The 16,521-nt window shown below is 35.7% G+C and overlaps 1 long non-coding RNA gene across 2 annotated transcripts in view; it reads left to right on the forward strand.

The window, feature by feature from the left end:
* The first annotated feature begins 3,227 nt into the window (after window positions 1-3,227).
* LOC121066096 overlaps window positions 3,228-16,521 on the forward strand; it is a 34,340-nt gene continuing 21,046 nt past the window's right edge. For both annotated transcript variants that reach the window (XR_005817505.1, XR_005817506.1), the window contains exon 1: window positions 3,228-4,352. This is a non-coding gene — a long non-coding RNA (uncharacterized LOC121066096). The remainder of the gene's footprint in view (window positions 4,353-16,521) is intronic.

The raw sequence follows: 16,521 nt of genomic DNA on the forward strand, positions 1-16,521 counted from the left end.
TGTTTATTATTGGCCTCCAACTCTTTATCAGGGAGTGTAGTGATGGAAAAAGGAGTAATATCTTTAAACTAAAAGAGGGTAGATTTAGATTAGATTTAAGGAACAAATTCTTTACTATGAGGGTGGTGAGGCATTGGAATAGGTTGCCCAGAGAAGCTGTGGATGCCCCATCCCTGGAAGCATTCAAGGCCAGGTTGGGTGGGGCTTTGAGCAACCTGATCTAGTGAGAGGTGTCCCTGACCATGGCAGGGGGATTGGAATTAGATTATCTTAAGGTCCCTTCCAATCCAAACCATTCTGATTCTATGATTCTGTAATTCTGTAATTCTATGATTCTATGAACTACACTTCATACCACTAACCACTACACTCTGGGCCCAGCTACTCAGACAGTTTTCTGTCTACCTCTTCGTCTTCTCATCCAGCTCATATTTCACCAGTTTTTCTTTGAGGATCTTATGGGAGACAGTGTCAAAAGCCTTACTGATGTCTAGGAAGACAACCTACTGCCCTCCCCTCATCTACTAGGCCAATCATTTTGTCATCACAGAATCAAAGAATGGTTGAGGTTGGAAGGGACCTCTGGAGATCAGCTAGTGCAACTCCCCTGCTCAAGCAAGAAAACATAAAACATGTCGCACAGGATTGCATCCAGGAGAGTTTTGAATATCTGCAGAGAAGGAGATTGCTCAGCCTCTCTGGGCAACCTGTTCCAGTGCTCTGTCACCATCTCAGTAAAGAAGTGTTTTCTCATATTCAGCTTGAACTTCCTGTACCATAGAGGGTTATCAGGTTTTCAGGCTTGAATTATTTTTGGTGAAACGATGCTGTATACTCCTCATCACCATTTGTTCCTAATGTGCCTGGAAGTGGTTTCCAGTACAAGATGGTCTATCACCTTCCCATGGACTGACATGAGGCTGACTAGCCTGTAGTTCCCTGGTCCTTGTTCTTGCCCTTTTTGAAGATAGGAATGACATTTGCCTCCCTCCAGTCCTCAGGTACCTCTACCCATGACCATGATCATTCAAAGATTATTGGGAGGGGTCTTGAAATGAAACCAGGCAGGCCTTTCATCACTTGTAGGTGCATTCCATCAAGGCCCATGAAGTGCCTAGTATCCTTAAGTCCAGTTTTTCTATTTTATTTAAATGATGTGAACTGAACAGTTTATCCCTGCAATACATTGTTTCTTTGTATAACCTGGTAGGTTAATAACTATAACTTGTATCACAATAATTGACTTATATTCCTGACAATTGTTGTGAGTGTTCAACTTAGAATGGAAGATACCAGTGTTGTCTCCCAGAAAACCACAAAAACAAAACAAAACAAAACTAAAAACAACAACAATAACAACAAACACTTATTTGTTAAAAAGATTTAAAAGAAATTTACATAGGGGCATCTCTTAAAAATGCAATTCAATATCAAATTATAGGTTCTCCTAAGCTTCTATCTTATTTAATCTATTAAGGTATTTCAATATGAACCTGTTTGTTCCAGGAAGTTCATATTGTACCATCTTCATTAAATAAAGGAATAAAATGAATTAAGTTCCCTGGAGTGTACAGAAAAAAAAAAAAAAAGAGAGAGAAAAAAAAGAGATATCACATTATAGCTTTCCAACACAATTTTGGAAATACACATAATTTTGAATGTAATATTCACTAAATTGAATCAGTAAGTACTAAGCTGCATGACTATTCTCTAAATGATTTGGATTTTGTTGTTATTAATGTCAAGGAGTAATGATTTCTTTTGCATTTTGTCTATAGCTGTTGACAAGATTTGTCCTGTTAATATCCTATAAATCTGGTGAAACTGATTGATAGTGAGCAGTGTTCATCTGTATGAACATAGCCACAGTACATCATGGTTAATAATTAGGGAAGTATTAAATATTAATATTTAGTCCTTTTGAAATTGATCCTTAAATTAGTTTTGGGTTTGCCTTTTTGTGTGTTCATGCACGTTTCATTTCTGCCCATTTGCTGTTTGCATACTTTGCATGCTAAGCAGACAGCACTCACATTGTTATTTTCCTACTAGCTTTGTTTCTTTATATGTAGAAACACTATGAGAAATATCAACCATAAAAGCAATTGGAAACAGAGGCTTCAACTTTGTTAATTAGTAGGAATAAATCACCTAGGAATCCTCAGCAGACTTGCACCAGTATTGATTTTTCAGTATAAGAGTGAACAGTTTTAAGGTCTCCAACAGGTCCTTCCTAAATCACTAATATCATCTGCCAGAATTGCAACACTGGAATATAAATCTCCTAGATAAGCCCTATTCATGTCAAGAACAAGACAAAAAAAGGCCGCCCAGCATACTGAAATAATACGTTCTGAGGAAAGTTTCTTCCAAAACTTAGCACAGTGATCCATTGAACTCCTTGTGATGAACCCGTATACCTAATTTAAAAAGGAGCTGAAAGACAGACCTAGAAATGAATCTAACCCTGTAAGAAGATCTCTACATTTATTCCACATCTTACAGGAACAGGAATCAGTCACAGAAATCTGAATCAGTCACACACATCCTACCCCAGTAACCTACCCTTTACTTATGGATGCAGCTCTGGGTTCTGCGAGAGCTTGGCTCTCACCTCTGAATAACATTCATCATAAGGCAAAGAACAACAGAAGAAGACCCAGACAGTGCAGTCTAATGCTTTTCTTTTTCTCTGTTTGTTCCCTCTTCTCAAGCATATATTTTCAAGGTTTCTCTATTCAATGAAGTTCCTCTGACACTGGTTAATCAAGCACTTCTCAATAGCTTTTTCTACTGTTTTTAGAAGATGTGACAAACAAATCCTTGTTCTTATGGCATGCATGTCTGCCATAAGAACACAGGGAAACCTGTCTATAAGTTTACATTATTTTTGTAAGGATACTGCTGTATTGCACAATATTCCATATTCATTTTATGATAAACTCTGTGCTCGTACAACCACAGCAGTAGGATGCTGAGGATTCTCTAATGCTTTTTTTTTTTTTTTTTTTTTTTTTTCCAAATGTTCAGTTCTTCATGTCAAAGCTGGTTTGCTTTACAAAAGAAATAGAAGAAGACCAGACTCCTTATCTCTACTGACATTCCTGTTCCCTCTGGCAGAGGAAACATTTCAGGAAGAGACCAACACACTTCTCAAGATTGTAATAACTTCTCACTGTAGCTCTAATGTAAGTTCTACAAGTAGCATGCTAGAGAAGGCTTATACTGTTCTGATATTGCATTTGTCATGGTAAACCACAAACCAAAAATGCACCATATGACTCTAAAGAGGGTGGAAACTGAGCTGTCAAATTTGTGCTATGCTAAATATCTTTATGATTTGCAACAGGAAATCTTGGAAATCACCTCTTCTGCAAACAGCAGAAGAACAACATATGGAAGAAATACAATTTACTTAGAAATACAATACAAATTCTTTTGCCTTTCATATCAGGATGCTGGAAAAGTTTTCACTTCTAATTAAGTTGTCTAGAAAAGAAAAGGTATTGGTGCCCATTCTAAAGGACAGGCATATGAAAATCCATCAATTTTTTATATATGGGATAACTTAAAATAAGATTGTTCTTTTGCTTTGATTCCAAGCTTTGTTACTTTCAGACACTGAGGAAATAAGTTTAATCTGCTCATCTTATGCTTCTAGTTTACATTTCTTCTCAAAAACATAATGTTGTGTTTTCTAGGCATATATTTTCTTTTCACGCAGATTAGTTTTTATGTTTCCTCTCTGTATTTTGAATAAGCATGTAGATAGGATAGCAAAGCAAAACAACAGCAACAAAACACATAACAAAACCTCTTAATGTAAGTGGTACTTCAAAGAGGAAGTGTAAGCTTGGAAATCAGAAAAGTTCTTCCTCCCTATAAATTAATTCAGAGGGATTGACACTTCATTCCACAGAAAATACCATTTTGTTATAACATATTGGATCTGATGAACTATCAGTATTCTCATAAGAAAAGACTGACACGATAAAGTAGAGTTAAAGTGACATCAAGGGCATCATCATTTCATAGAGCTAAGTACTAAAAAAGCTGAATCTTAATACTGCATTCATCATTTTGCTACCTGTAGCATTTGAGTAACTCTGGGCTGATTTTGTTTGTTGTTTTGTTCTTTTTGAAGCATAGTTAAACAAAGATAGAAGACTGCTGAGGTTTTCTGTGCCATATGATTCATTACATTCCACTTGGTTATGGAAACCCTGGAAACAATTACAAGGTATTTCAGAACATGCATTTATGTTTATAAAATCTCTGTCATAGTTCACGGATTCATCAGGCTTACTTGAAAATTCAAACACTACTCCTCTGGAAAATAAGAAAATCAAAAGGTATGAAAGAAAAATCCTTTATTCCCATAATTCTTGCTAAGTAGCTTCAAATATAGCTATATGACTTTGAAGCTGAATAGACATATCTTGAAATTTTGTTTCCTCTCTATTGGAGAGGCCACAGTATCTCCCCAAAGCTGTGCAGCCACTTAAAGACTGTTTTAAAATCTGCAGGTTCTCCACTTCATGGCACAGTCCTGAAATATTCTGCAGGTGCACAGACACTGCATTCTTCCTGCTTTACATTTCTTTTGCAATCTGTTCTGGAATTCCAGTACCCTCTCCTGTCTGGCTTTTAATGCACTTCTCTTCTGGCAACTGTGTGCTTCCCTTGTACTAGTATTGGCTTTGTTAGCCTCTCAGAGTATCAATTACTCATTCCAGGTTAGCAGTCCTCTATCCTACCTCATGTCCCAATGAGAATTCTTGTTCATTTTCAAAAATCTGAATTTCATGTACTTACCTTGGCAATGTAAGCTAACTTGCAATAAAACAGAGAAAAATCCTACCTCCTCTTTCTTCTTCCAGAATAACTGCAGTTCTCTGTCTTGTGCAAAATAATTTACAGGAAAGAAATAAACTTCTTTCCAGTTGAATTACTACCCAGGGTCACATCAAGCTGCTGGACCAAGTATTTCAATGTTCCCAGCTACCCAAGTTCAGTAAAATGGACCTACATTATTCATGTTTTCTTTATAATTAAATTGAGCCCTTTCCATTTACTATATGTATGTGTGTATATATATATATGTATATATACACACTCATGGTTTTTAGAACATATACTGTTAGAACAATGGATACTTGTTACCTCAGTGTTTTTAAGTCAGACTTAAAACTGTTAACTCATAACCTCAGGGGGGGATGAATGCAGTGGCTGTACTGAAAAAAAAATGTTATTATATTTATTCCTTTACAAATTGATTCTCAGGGAAATATTGCCTTTTAGTGCACCAAACCACTTAAGTGAAACAAAGATTTTTAAGGTAAATTAAGCTTTTCTGACTCATTGCATTAATAAGTTTTGCAGTATTTTCTGTTTTTCATTAATTCATTCTCTCTGAGTTAATCTCCTTCTCCCGAAACTTGCTTTAAAGTTTACCATTTTTCTTCCGACTATCCTTTTCCTGTTTTCAGATGTATAACATAGTTAAGAATGGGATTTAAGGATGTCCCATCCTATTTCTTTTCATCTCTTTAAGCAAAATAAGTAAATCATTGATTGCAATTGCAGTTTCAAATTAAATTTTGGATAATTTGTCTTGTATTCTTTACAGAATTTCTTTCAGTCCAAGACACAATCTTTAAGTGAATTGCACCTTGATAAATAATTATTACTAGACCAATAGTACAGGAAATTAATTTCTCTAACCAACTTCTCCAGATAATGGGGAAAAAAAATTAAAAAAAAAAAAAGACGTTGACTCAGATACTGAGGCAGAGCAGCTGCTCTTCTTTCAGGGCTGCTGAACTTCTTTCAAAAGTTTTAGTCATTTACAAAGTCAGATTTTTTATGATGTACTGTGAAATATGTTAGTAATCAATGATGAAGGTTTTCTATTGGTCAAAAGGTAGATTAAAATCATTCTCTATGATTAACAGACAATTATGATTTATTATTCATTATATCGTTAGACGAAGTATAGAAGATGACACAATTATCTCTGACTACAGGTTATGTGTTAAATAATAATAACTCCAAGACATCTAATTTTAGTGTGGCTGTTCTCCATTAACAATATTTTTTTTTCAATTGTTTAACCAGAGAATTTTGCCTATTCGTATTAACCAGAACACTTATTTCATCGTTTCTCATGCATCTTTGGAGGGCATTCATAATTTTTCTACTTCACTTATCTTTGAATTGGAAAGGCTTTTAATAATCAGTTTCTTCAAGCAATGTGTCTTCAGAGCTTTCTTGAAACTTTTTAAAATTTTGCTGATATAGAGCTATAACTTTTCTAAGTGTGATCTTCAAAACAATTAAAAAAACAAACAAACAAACAAAGAATGAAATATAATAAATCCATAATTACGGATGTCTTGATTTCTTTGTCTATTATAATGAGTTATACCCTAATTAGCTTGCTTCTCTTACTTAAGAAATTGGAGAAATGTACAAAGCTAATATTAAAATAATTATAAAAGCAATTACTGAAAATAATTGTAAAAATTGGAATGGAATTTAGCACAATGTAGGAATCAAATGAGATCTAAGCTAAAAGAATAGTGCATGTTTTTGATATGTTGTATTAATTTGATTTTAACCCAAATACAATTAAACAGAATACTTCTATGAATGCACACACACAATTTTTCATGCTAAAGCCTTTGCTACACGATTTGTATATAGGACATGCAATGCCTTGTCATGACAGACATTAGAGTCTAGTGACTTCTCTGCACAATCATAAAAATGTTAGGATATTTAGAGCAGCATTATTGTTTATGAATGCTGAAGCAGAATATTTTCCGAGTCCAATGATCACAGATACACTCACGCATGTCTCCCCCTTACGTATTACCAGGTTATGAGATGGGAGTAAGGCCAGGCTGGACATAAAGGAGCTTTCTGTATCCACTGCTAATGAAATGGCTTGCTACTTTCCTCAACCTAAGGTGTGCATGAGGCAGTGACTGTGCATACAATTGATTGATGACTGTGGCATCCAGCCTGTCTGTCAAAATCGTTGCTGTGCAGTCAGCCATCCAAATACAGATTTGACTGAGAAACTCCTGGCCTGAAGGGTGCTGATTGAGGATAGTGCATAGCCCATATGTGTCCCAGGGGGGACTGCATGGCATAAGAACCTAGAGGGTAAGCAGTATCTGCCACACTTGGTACCACAGATGCTAAGGGGATGCCCTGCTGTGCTCACTCTTGGAGAACAGAGAATCTCAGATGCTGCAGCTGTCACAGCCTACCACTATAAGAGCCTACAAAAGGAGTATGCAGGCGATGGTTGGCAGAAGCCAAAGAGAGAATGTCAAGTGGGCATGTGAATCTTACCACACACACCTAGCAGGACTGCTCTAAGCAGAAGCTCCCACAACAGGGTGTTGCAGGCAGCAGTTCTTTACTCTGTGAGTGACTGAGCACTGGCATGGCTTGCCCAAAGTGGCTGGGGTGTCCCCATCCTTGGGGATCTTCACAAGTTGTCAATGGTCCTTGGGTGTAGGTGTCCCTGCTTGAGCAGGGAACTTTCAAGAGTTCAAAGAGCAGGACTGGGAAAGTGAGCATCCTGCGTCACACCTGCAAGAACCATAACATAGCACTGAATGATCAGAGTTTGCTTATGTCTGTGCTAGGTGCTAGTAGTGCTGCAGAGTGATTATGTCTAATGTGCACAGCAGATGAGAGAGTTACATGAGGAGTCAGAGAAGCATGTGGGCTACGGGGCTTTTGAAAACTAAGATGTTAATTCTGGAAAAAGGCCCCCGTGATTTGATAAGTAGACAGGTTTCTTGTGTGAATTTGAACTCTACTGTATCAGAAGACCTCTGTCACAGAGGCCACATCCAGACACATTTGGATTATTGGTACAGATTTGCCATTCAGTCTTTTCATTTTCAACCACAACTAGGTATTCAGACAGCTTCATAGTGAGACTTTCGTAATTTCACTTCAGATTTATAATGTCATAACTTCAAACTCTGGAAAATTAAGTGTCTACTCTAAGGTGTCATCTAGTTACAGTTCTCTTTGTTCAATGAGCAAGCAAGCTCTCCAGAAGGTAAGTTATCTCACCGTTTTCAGAACCCTGTCTAAAATAAGTTGGATCTCTCATCATTGATTATAGAAGGAGCACCAATGAGTGCCTTAGGTTAGACTTTAACCTATCTAAATTTTTGAGATTTTAAGGCAATTTGGGCAAAATAAATCTCACCCTTTGGATCAGAAAACCTTCACTACACCTGCTATAGTCACCAAAATAAGAATAAAAATAAAAAAATCCAGTTTGCCCCAACAAGCTTAAAAACTTTTAGAACAAAAGACCAAACACATAAATCCTCCATAAATATGCCACCAGAAGAGAGCAGTGGAGATCAGATACAGACAATCCCATAAATATTAGAAAAGTAGAGGATGTGTCCAATAAATGTGTCCGCAGTATATTAAAGCCTGGAAGGGGTACTGAATATCCCTGATGATGCTTTTCTTTTTGTTGTTGTTGTCGTTGTTGTTGTTCTTCTTCTTCTTATTATTATTATTATTCAGTTGGTCTTTTGAATGACTTTTGTGTTTAAAGCAAAGCAAATTTGCAAGTAGTTGCACAAGCAGGATTCAAAAGTACAGAAGATATTCCTGTAAAGTTAAGACTAATCATCTTAGACTAAAATTAAGACTAAATCAGCCCGATTTATTTATACAAGCAATACTAACAAAATTCTGCAAAGGCTCAAAAAACCAAACAAATATCACAAAAACCAACAACAAAACAAGAAAACCAGAGACAAAACTAGTCTTAGATGTAGATGTATAAGGATCATAATAAGAGCAATAAATGTGTGAAGTTTCCTTTAACCCTTGATACTATCTATATCTGAAGAGGAAAACACAGTATCTCTGATTTTTGATGGAGGCAAAATGTTGTTTATGTTTTGTATATTGGTTATGTTTATAACTAATTGTGGAAAGCGCACCTCTCAAGAAGACTTATCTCTATTTTTACTAAAATAAGGTTTTATATCAGCAAACAGTAAATGTTCATGTAATTAAAAACAGTAATTAAAATAATAGTTTTAATACTGTGATAGTACAAGGAAGTTTCAGTGATGTGACACAGTATGTGATAGATGTAGACATCATTGTGTTAGTTTTGAATGTGTAATTCTGTCAAAGGCAGTTTATAGATCCATAATCTTTTGTAGCATTAATATTACTGTCAGGAATGTATGTTTCAAATCATTTATTTAAAAATCAATCACAAATTTCAGACGCAATTTAAAGCATCCTTTCACACTGACATTGTATCTTTGAATTGGTTCTATTATATGAGTAAAATAGTATGATATTGTTCCTGTGAGGGATTTCAATGGCTGAGAGGACTATACTATCAAGCTCACAAAAAGATCTCTCTTCTTCAGCTAATTTTTAAAATTTACTCCAAAGTATTTTATATTCTCTTCCAAGAAAACAACTGTTTTAAACTGTTTTAAAAAGCTAATTTCCCATTATTTAAAAGTATTTTTTCTCCATTCAAACATATTTCTTATTTTTAAATGTCACTTATCCAGCTTAGCTTCCAGAGCACTTTCCCATGTTGTTTCTACAGAAATTCAAATTGCACTTCTGAAAAGAAAAAAAGTAAAAAAAATCAAGCCTAAAACAAACAAACAAATCTATCTCCCAAAACAAACAAACGAAATCAAAACAAAACAAAACAACCAACCCACAACAACAAAAAGCTATTTTAAATGAAAAAAAATGTCTAAAATCATTTTAGAAATACTGTTTCTGTTTAGGAGAGGTTTGGGGAGCATTAATTGTCAGCTGTACTTAGCCAGCAGTCTGGCTCACAGCTGCTATCTACCTATGTTCACTTTTGTTAATCCAAAAGCTACTGATTGATTATAAAGCAATAGACAAAAATTTACCCAACAAATCTCAATTAAAAACATAATAATTGTGTTTTCACAATCTCAGATAGCCAGTATGAAGCTAAAGAGCTGCTTCCGTGCGGGTGTATGGGAAACAGATGACAAAAAGTAGGAAAAAATAACAACAGATTTCATACTTAGCTTCTTCCAAAAGTTAACACTGAGCCATTTTCACATATTCTCTCTATGTTTTAGTATAAAATATGTTTCTCAATATGTGATATAAAGGACTGCCTGGTGAAATTTAAAGTCCTTATCACTGGCCTACTACAAGCATTCAGTGAAAAATCATTGTTCTAACTAAACTAAAGTCTTCTTTGAAGATTTCAGATAGTTGTTACAAATCTATTTCCAAACCAAATTTGAAGCATTATTCTATAATCTAAGATAACTGCAGAGATTGTTCAATAGATGGGAGTGCTTGCATTTTGATCACTAATGCCACAGCAGAGACTTACTTTGCCATAGAAGTGGGTTGGAATCTCTGCAGATCACACATCTCTTGAGACACTTAGGTTTCGTGGAATTCACAGTGACAGGAAGACAGCTTTACTTTACCATAAGACACTCAGACAAACATCCCTGAACTTCTCCTCTACTCTCATTCCTTGTTTTATACCCATTTCCCCTCCCAGGAGGGGAGAGGAAAGATCTGGTAGATGTTGTGGAAAGATCTGGTAGAGAATAAGCCAAATGTCTTGCAAAGGCTGTCATGGTCACTACCAGCATCTTAAATACAGAAATAAGGAAAGATATTCCCCAATCGCTCCACATGTTGCAGAGAAAAACAAAACAAAACAAACAGACAAACAAACAAAACTAAAGGAGAAGAAGGTCTAGGGAAGTGATTGTCCCCCTGTACTCGGCTCTGGTGAGGCCGCACCTCGAGTACTGTGTTCAGTTTTGGGTCCCTCACTAGAAGAAGGACATGGAGGTGCTCAAGAGAGTCCAGAGAGGGGCAACGAAGCTGGTGAGGGGTCTGGAGAACAAGTCTTATGAGGAGCGGCTGAGGGAGCTGGGATTGTTCAGCCTGGAGAAGAGGAGGCTCAGGGGTGACCTTATCGCTCTCTACAGGTACCTTAAAGGAAGCTGTAGCGAGGTGGGGATTGGTCTATTCTCCCACTTGCCTGGTGACAGGACGAGGGGGAATGGGCTAAAGTTGTGCCAGGGGAGGTTTAGGTTGGATATTAGGAAAAACTTCTTTACTGAAAGGGTTGTTAGGCATTGGAATGGGCTGCCCAGGGAAGGGGTTGAGTCACCACCCCTGGAGGTCTTGAAAAGACATTTAGATGTTGAGCTTAGTGACATGGTTTAGTGAAGGACTTGTTAGTATTAGGTCAGAGGTTGGACTGGGTGATCTTGGAGGTCTCTTCCAACCTAGACGATTCTGTGATTCTGTGAAGGTATCTCAAATTATTCTTTGGACAAGTAGGACTAGCAAAATAGCTCAAAATAATTGAGCTTCTGGTAGGAACAACACTGCCATCCTTCCTGCAAGGGCATCTATATTTTGACTGTTAAAGTTGTATAAAACCTACCATCTGACCCATGTCTGTGGTAGACATCTGAAAACTGATATTAACCTAAAATCACCTTTCTATTTTCATTGAGCATGTAGATAATATATTGCAGGCTTCTATCTTACTTAAGTTGATTCAGTGTTTTCAAACAGCCATGAGCAGGTGAATATTCTCCTAGTGAAAAGAGCCAAAAGGCTCAGAAGAAAGTACCGGTTCAGTTAGTTTCCTCTTTCTCTTGCCCCCATGTGTGAACATGCATTTGTAAATACGTACACACATATGCAAAAGAACACTTTACTCTATGTCCTACCCCTATCTGATATAGTAAAGCTTGTGATATATACTAGGCAAAAGTCCTATTAAAGGGCCTGGAAGTGATTAATATGATCCATTATTTTGCACATACTTAGCAAACCAGTTATCTCTCTTTTACAGATGTGGTGAACCATTACCATTCCCATCTCTCTAACTGCAATAGCATCTGTAAAAAGCAATGCATCTTTGAGATCATGGGATATAAATCTTTTTGTGATAAGAAGCTGTATGGCTTACAGTACGCTGCATTGTGTAATGAATTTACACTGCCTTAAAACATCTTTTTCTCCTTTTAAAAATAAGTTAGTTTTCATGCTTGTAAAAGATGTAGCATGAGAATATAAGAAAGCTCTTTATTACTAGAAATTACTTTCTTTGTACAGAAGAGATGATGCAGGAAACATAGTTTAAGCTTTCTTAAGTTGATTCAGCAAGGTTCCTTCAGTGGATCAATGTATGGAAGCTTATACTGCTCATCTGAAGAGACTGCCTCTGAAAAGAAGAGCAAATGCAGCTTGAGGGCTATTTAGCCTATTGTAGGAATCAGGAGACAAAGCTGTAATATGTGCTACCTGGTTTTATTTTGCATAAATAGTAACCATTAGAACAATCAGAAACCTGGGTGAGACTTTGTAGTGCAGCATTTGTGATTATCAGTTATTTCTGTTCTGAAGTTTAGGAATAGTTTGTCTATTTGAAATACCAACATAATTTAATTTAATTTAATTTAATTTAATTTAATTAATTTATTTATTTTATTTTATTAATTTAATTTAATTTAACTTTTTTGTGTGTGTGTGTGGATTAGATTCTATTAAGACTTTCAAGAGACAAGCTTGGTGTCATCCTTTTCAAGAAGTGTATACGAAAAATTCATGGGCAGAGGGAAGCTTTTAAGCTGCATCCTTACAGACAAAAGGAAATGTGTTATCTGGCATTTTATTATTTTTTTAACAGGATCTATTAAATAAAGATAAGTCTACTATGGTTTTCCAAAAGCCTAAAGCCACGTTCTCTGGGACTGAGCTCAGTTCTTCCTGTAAGGAAAGCAGTGAGTACTTCATCAGGCCTCAATTTGCAAAATAAATAAATAAATAAATAAAAAATCCATCTTTCCTTCATGGGCAAAGGGTTGCTAATAAACAAAATCTATGTTCTCTGTTAGTACCAAGAACTATCTTTCACTTTCTGTTTGGCCTTGATAACAGATAGCAGTTGTCTGAGTTGTAATCTACAATTTTCTGCCTTGTCATATTCCTCATGTTGAACATATTTGTTGACTATATTTAGTTTTGTAGCACTATTCACTATGGAAGGTGTCAAAACACAAGTCAGACAGGATTTTGTTGTTATGTTTCATAACTCATTGCATATCTGGACCTTGATCTTAAGAATAAAACAAATGGAAAAATGCTTTATACTAAAACCTTAGGACATACATTTTAGTCAATTATTCTAATAAGCTAGTACAAAGAATTAAGCTTTTGTGTGTTAATTCTTGTATTTTTTTCATTTTTCATTTACTGTTTTAATACCAATATCACCTTGTGCCTTGTGAAGTCACTATTAAAGTCAGGCAAGGTTCTTCTGAGACAATTGCATGGGTAGAACATGCTGAAAAGTTTCACCCAACAACAAGACAATGTAGGATTGATCTAAGTATGATGTTATCTAGTAGAATACAATAAGACAATTGTCATATGTGAAAGAAATAAGATAGTTTGGGGTAGGGAAACAATTTTTTGAGAGTTTTGATTGAATGAATAAGAAATGAATAAAAGAATAAAAGAAGTAGTTAATAAAAATATATCCATAACACTTGTTCCTTTTTCTTCTATTGAACTCAGAGGATTATGATCACTTCAAGTGTAAGAACCTTACATGACTCAGCAATAAATAGGAGTAAAATTTTATCTTGCTGCTTTTACTGTAGAGACAGAGGGTATTTCCTAGAATAGCTTCATTCTTTGTCATATGACTTTTGGAGGGGATATACTTCAATAAATAACAGATATTTAAAGGATGTGTCTGTTAACATTCGACACCCACAGTTCCAAGTTTGGCTGCATAATAAAGAATGCTCAGATGCTGCTCACTCATACAACAGAAACAAAAAGGGTATTATCCTGGGTGCAAAGCAGTTCATTGTCATGATTCCAAAAAAAAAAAAAAAAAAAGAAGAAGACCAAAACAAAATTTAGTATCAGCTGGCAATGTATGTGTATGTGGCATGCTCCTCTGATGTTCTTGATGAAGTTACCTGTCCTTAGATGTGTCTCCACAGTCACATGAGTTCCTTTCTGCTGCCTCTCTGCCTGCCCAATAAATTCCAGATATCTATAAAAGGAAAATTACTGGCTAATTTAAATTAATATTGGAAATGGAGAGAGAGAGAGAGAGAGAGAGAGAGAGAGAGAGAGAACAATCATGTCTGATTGTAGCACATAATTGCTTTATAACAGCTGCAAACATCATTACCCAAAGCTTGCTTCTAAGCACATTTGTCTCTTGAGATTATCAGTGAAGATGTCATCTATTTGTGCCATATTATGTTTTCACAAGATCCAATAGTAATCCAAGAAAACACGAAGTCTTTTTTCTCAATGATGTTTCCTAGGGTAGGTATGTTCCAGAAAATTTAATGTACTAGTTAGAGTTATTGCATTATCAAAACCAGAATGCCAACATATGACCGCTTTTGAGAGTTTAAAGTACTGTAAAATTCCTTGGTGAAAATATGAAAGTATTTTTGCAGATTTAGAGACTTAGATACTAAACTGTCTTCTATGCCTTCCCCACGTGTCAGTTATTATGGCTATATTATTTCTTGCCATTCTTTTACTTTATATTATAGACCTTGTGATAAGGTATTGGTAAAAATAGGCATATTGTTTCTGAGGAGACAGAAATTGATTTAAACAGACTCTGTTTGCACATATTTTTATACAAGGTTGGCATGGAATCTCTTTTCCTTGCTGTACTGAAGAATTTAGTTTTATCAGGACACAACATTAACAGTCCTTTTGCTTAGGAATAAATGCAAACAAATGTTTAATTAAATTATAATGTACTGTACACAACATTGAAATTGACAGCAGTTGGCCTCTTAGAGCCAAACTTGTTTCTGCTGGACCTTACCAATGTTTTTGTATTGACAACTTGCAACATTCATCAGATAAGTTAACAGTGTCTTGGAATGAAGATGTAGGGGGACAAACTTTAAGAGATCATAGGATTTTGTGAGAACAACATATGGAGGCAGATTTTTCTGGCCTTCTTGGCTCCCTTCCTGACTATCAGAGGGATTTCATCTCTCTCTATATATATATATATTTATCTTTAACATATTGCTTTGTCCTACTAGTGTCTCAAAGGCACAGAATGTTACTTCATATAGTCGGGGGAAAAAAAAGAAAAAAAAAGATATCAGATTTCAAAATTGATATTGGTATATTAAATAACCATGTAGACCAAGCCAAATGAAACCATAGTGGAATATTGTTCAGTACAGTCTTGCATTTGTTTCCTAATGAAAGGAAACACATAACCAAACTTGCTGTATGTCTAGATTTTTAAATTATAATTATTTTGGTTATATTGTAGGCTTCATTGAAGAGAGGGTGCTTCCACCTATGTGACACTGTATTCCACAGTCCTGAGGAAAGTGTTATTCATTCTAGCACCTAATGTCAAACCTGATGCTTAATAGACACAAATAACAAGACACAATGCCAAGTTTTTTGCTATTTTGTTACTACTGTTTGGGTATGTTCTAAGAGCAATCTGTTCTTTATAATGTTCACTGCCTTTTGCATTAGAGTGCCTATGAAAGTCCAGGAGTGGGAAGCTATTTCATGGGCATCTGATATTCACAGGTATACAAATTTTGTTGCTGATCTTTGATCATAGGCTTATGGACAAAAATATGGATTTTTAGAAAATCTGTAAACAGAACTTGTGTAAGTTAGAATCTTAGTAAATTATAGATCTAAATTAATGTGACACATCTTTCAACTTACTCCCTGCATTCAGGGTTGGCAATTTTAGTAACTGTTTGGATTGCATGGCTCAGTTAGGAAGATGTCTGAATACTGTGTCTTCTGTATTTAACTCTTGTTTCCACAGAAGACTGTTTCATTATATGAAGGCGGGGGGGGGGGGGGGGGGGGGGGGGGGGGGTGTTCAGTCTCTGCAAAAGTCAGAGCCTGTCACTTAAATCCATCTTCTAGGTCCTGTATTTCATCCATTGAGCAAGCCTCTTTCACGGCATTCTTAAGGAATAGTCATCAACAGTGCCATTAATTCAGACATCATCCTTCACCTTCAGTCTTTCCTACTTGTATGAGGAACATTAAAGGCAGAAATCACCAGAAATTGACGTAGGTTGCTGTAAAACATTTTGGGTCTTCTATAGAAAGATATCAGTATTTACTTACAGGAAAAATAAAAATAAAAATAAAAATTACAAAGATGTACAAGATGTTTTCAGTTTTATCAAATTTGATGTGCACAACTGGGCTATGTAGTTGATATTGATATATTGATTATTATTTATACTTCTGCACAAATATTCTTACAAGTTGACTTCAGTTGAGCTATGAGAATTTCCACCACTTGAAGATGTGTTCCAGATGACTCTAGAGATCTGGTATCTAAGTATTGAAAGTTTAAGACATGCTTTACTCAGATACGGATAAGTATGTAAAGTACTGACTTATTTTTTTTCCTGTCTT

The sequence above is a fragment of the Cygnus olor genome, chromosome 2, assembly GCF_009769625.2.
Source record: "Cygnus olor isolate bCygOlo1 chromosome 2, bCygOlo1.pri.v2, whole genome shotgun sequence".
Classification (NCBI taxonomy): domain Eukaryota; kingdom Metazoa; phylum Chordata; class Aves; order Anseriformes; family Anatidae; genus Cygnus; species Cygnus olor.